Here is a 4,452-nt window from a genome sequence, read left to right on the forward strand (position 1 = left end):
GCCCAGTTGTCAATTTTCATCCGCGGAGTGGACTCCAGCCTAAGCGTGACAGAGGAGTTTTTGGCTTTACGTCCTATGCATGGCACAACTACGGGGCATGATTTGTATGAAGAGGTGTCAAGATGTGTAAATGAGATGGAGCTGCCTTGGGAAAAACTCGTGGGTTTGACAACCGACGGAGCACCTGCGATGTGTGGACACAGGAGCGGACTGGTGGCGAAGATACGGGAAAAGATGCAAGAGGAAAACGCGACAGGTGAGCTGACAGCTTATCATTGTATCATACACCAGGAAGCGTTGTGCGGTAAAGCCTTGAAAATGGAGCATGTAATGAGCATCATCACGCGCACAGTTAACTTTATCAGAGCCAAAGGTTTGAATCACCGCCAGTTCAAGGCATTTCTGACGGAGTTAGAAACGGAGCATGGTGATTTGCCTTATCACACAGAGGTGCGATGGCTAAGCCAGGGAAAGGTGCTTCAAAGATGTTTCGAGCTTCGTGAGGAGATTTGTCTGTTCTTGGACAGCAAAGGGAAAGACACAACACAACTCCGAGACGAAATGTTTCTGTGTGAAATGGCTTTTCTGTGTGACATTACGAGTCATCTGAATGCAATGAACTTGCAGCTGCAGGGTCGGGATCATGTCATCTCTGATATGTACAGTACAGTGAAGGCATTTAAAACCAAACTGACTCTGTGGGAGACGCAGATGCGGAAAGAAAATTTGAGCCACTTTCCCAGCTGCCAGACCATGAAAGAGAAGCTCTCTACCAGTGCGTTCCCGAGCGCACAGTTGGCTGATAAAATAGGTATGCTTGCCGCTGACTTTCGACGCCGATTTGCTGACTTTGAAGCACAAAAAAGCAGGTTGGAACTGCTCGGTAACCCATTTGCTGTTGACGTGGAAAGCTCACCACCAAACCTCCAAATGGAGTTGATTGACCTCCAATGCAATGATGCACTGAGGGCAAAATATGCGGCAGTGGGTGCTGCGGAGTTCGCCCGTTTCCTCCCCGACACAATGCCCCAGCTGCGCATCCAGGCTGCTCAAACGTTGTCTATGTTTGGCAGCACATACCTGTGTGAACAACTGTTTTCTTTGATGAACCTGAACAAAACATCACACAGAAGTCGACTTACTGCTGAACACCTCCACTCAATTCTGAGGATTTCCTCAGCTCAGAGCCTTACCCCGAACATTGATGAACTTGTGGAAAAGATGGGACACCACCAAGTATCACCCTCAACCTCAAACAAGTGAACATTACTGTGGAATCACATATTTAGAGTTTTTACTCAGTTCAAGTTTAAAAGTTAAAGTTTAATATTTGTTTTCACTGCATGTTACTTCTCCTTAAACAAAGTGTTGTTTTTGATTAATAGATTTTTGCACTTTATTTTATTGTATTTCAATCCAATTATATTTTAAAAATATTTCAGTTGAGTGGATGATAGAAAATTGCTATTATTGTTTTTTTCTTTGAAGTAAATTTAGCCCACTTTTGCTAAAATAGAAAATATAGGCTACTGATGGTGCCTTGAATACCGGTTTCTTTCATTTAATGTTCATGTTATGGGGATTTTTATATAAAGGAAATTTGTCTTTTGTGTCTGTTGAAAATTAAAGATTACTGACAGAGCCATAAGAAAATATTGCTTTATTTATCTGATCATATTGGAATATATTTGTTAGGTTTTCAGTAGGTTCAATTAGGTTCACTAGACTATATGCGTCATTTAAATTTTTTTCAATGAACATTCGAACAGTCCGGCCCTCGGCTTGTAGCTAAATTTTTTATTTGGCCCTCCGTCCATTTGACTTTGACACCCCTGCTCTAGACAATGACCCTGTGCTCAAAGCGAGGTACATACAGCGATGGTTTGTCGAGATCGGTGTGGAAGAACTTGACTGGAGGCAGTTATAGCAGCAATGGGCAGACCAACTCCAAATTTGTGTCCATGATTTTGGAATGAGACAAGCAGGTGTCCACATACTTTTGGTTATGTAGTGTATGTTATTTTCAGAGGTAGACTGGCTATAGCAGCGAAAACAGCCAAATTCTTAATCTAAATGTGAATTGATTCTCAATGGCGATATGGTTCTACAAACATAAAGCCCTTTACTTTCATATTACTTCAAAATAATTTCAAAAATGCAAAATACACTTTTTTAACAAGCTTTATCACAGTTGCAGCTGACAGTTTCTTTCAGTGACAACACGTTTCTGGTAGCCTTCTTCCGTTACACACAGGTGTTCAGAGTGAAACAGTGTTACTTCCTTTCATCTCCTCGCCCCTACCTGTGCTCGAACCAGTGAACCTCCGCATACATCAACAACTGCCTCCCACGAAGCATCGTTACCTGTCGCTCCACAAAAGCAACTAGTAAGTACTGTAGTATTCTATAGTAAACTAGTATTTTTTTGTTGATCTGGTAAATATCCATGTGTACAGTCATGCAGCAATTCCAATCTGGCATGACTATTCTATTAATAATTCTTCATCTAGTGCCCTCAATACTGTGAACTGCACAGGTAACACACGCTCGCAGACTTAGCTAAACTAACATAACATTACTAAAGTATTACATTACTTACACCGTTTTGGTATAATATACCTACTAGCCTATATTACTGTGTCTCATACAAGTTCCCTTTGCATAAATTATGCTTGTTGTGAGCTGACCATATACTTTGTTTGGGGCTAGTTCGTGATAATGAAACATATCCACGACATGGAAGTAGCTGAATTTAAGTTCACCTCTGCCACTGAAGCATCTGATCAATAGAGGTATGAGTTAGACACTCCAATAGCACACCCCAGATGCCTCCACGGTACAGAATTTTTTTTTTTTTTTCCCGGGGCAGCATACAATCTCTGGACAGGCTGCCACACTATGGTCAGATGGGGTATTTGTTGAGCAGGTTGTCTTGAGTTTAGTTTGACCTCTGACCTTTTAGTACTGCGCTGAACATTGTACTGTCAAAAGCATATGTAAGCATAAATACATTTTACATGCCGGATTCACTTATAATGCAGTGAAAGGAAGGATATCAAACAGAAAAGAGCCTATTATAACCTATTATTTTATAACAGAATATGTGGCGCCTACCTGGATTCGTGTTTCAGGATAACGGGACACCTGAAAGGCGGAAATAAAAAAGCTTATGCTTTGTTCATAACCAAGTGAGAAAGTGGTAATTACCAATTAAATTGTAAATACGAGTTGGGTGCATTCACGTTTTGAACTGGGAAATACCATCAAACGGAGGTATTGATGTGTGATTGTTTGGCAATTTTTTTGTCCAGAAAATAATATCCAGAGCTGCTTTCACTTTCTAAATCAAAAGGAATATATTTTGTATCAACAATTTGTATTTTACCCAGTCGTATGCTGGTATTTACGAAATTACACATTTTGTTGTGAATGCATAATTATTAAATAAATGACATAACACAAATTTACAACTAGAAAAAAACATAAAAAAACGAATAGCCTTCAGCGCTTATTTGGGCACACCCGGTTGCCACAAGGGAAGTGAGTTTGGATCTGTAGTCTCGTTCGTAGCTTTCTCTGAAGACAACCAGATAATTAGCTAGATATTGAGATAATCTGAAGAAATCAAATGCATGGAACCATAACTAGCTAGCTAGAAAATTTAAAGTTTTTTCTGGAAGAGGTGCGATGACACAAAAGCGTAAGAATGGAGCTAAGTTCAGACCTTGGTCTGCTGAGTACACACTTTTGACTCTTGAGTATGTACTTTTGTCTCCTGAATACAAACCATTTAAACTTACCTTTAGTTCTTCATGCTCTCTTGAACTTTGAGGATCTCAAAATGGAGTTGGTCGGCAGTGATGAGCGCTCTGAGGTTGAGCCAGACCAGGATGAAGTGGGCCTACCTGTGGCGACAGGTGTGGTAGAGACTTCCAATATTTGCCCTGTGAATCCTACCGGAGAAGATTTTGGACCAGTGAAAGTGATTTTTTTGGGAAAGAGTGGATTCCTGCTTTTTGGCCAACGCATATGTTGCGTCAAGCTGGGTAAAGAACAAACTGGGAATGGTTAAATCTGTGAAAGTTTTAAGAAGTGGAATTGTTTAGATTATTTTGTGCATCCTCGCCCAGAGGAAGCGAGCACTTCACATCACTTGGCTCGGGGCTCAACTTGTGGCATGCTTTTCTCACTGGAACAGGGTGCCGTTCAACGGGGTGATCAGTAGTGTAGAGGTAGATCAAATGAAAAATAATATTCCTGTTTGTGACATCTGCCGTTTGGTGAGAACCTTGAGGATCTAGGAAATGCTTGTAAGGGTTAGATGGTGCAGGGTTAGATGGAGGTGCAATTCAAAGATTTTCCGATTCCCTTTTTTGAGGGGTACCAAAACGTGCAATCCGCACTCCGACCTGCGAATGCAACAATAAGCAACACAGCATTTGGTCTCCCGGA

The sequence above is a fragment of the Salvelinus fontinalis genome, chromosome 3 (genome assembly GCF_029448725.1).
Source record: "Salvelinus fontinalis isolate EN_2023a chromosome 3, ASM2944872v1, whole genome shotgun sequence".
Lineage (NCBI taxonomy): Eukaryota > Metazoa > Chordata > Actinopteri > Salmoniformes > Salmonidae > Salvelinus > Salvelinus fontinalis.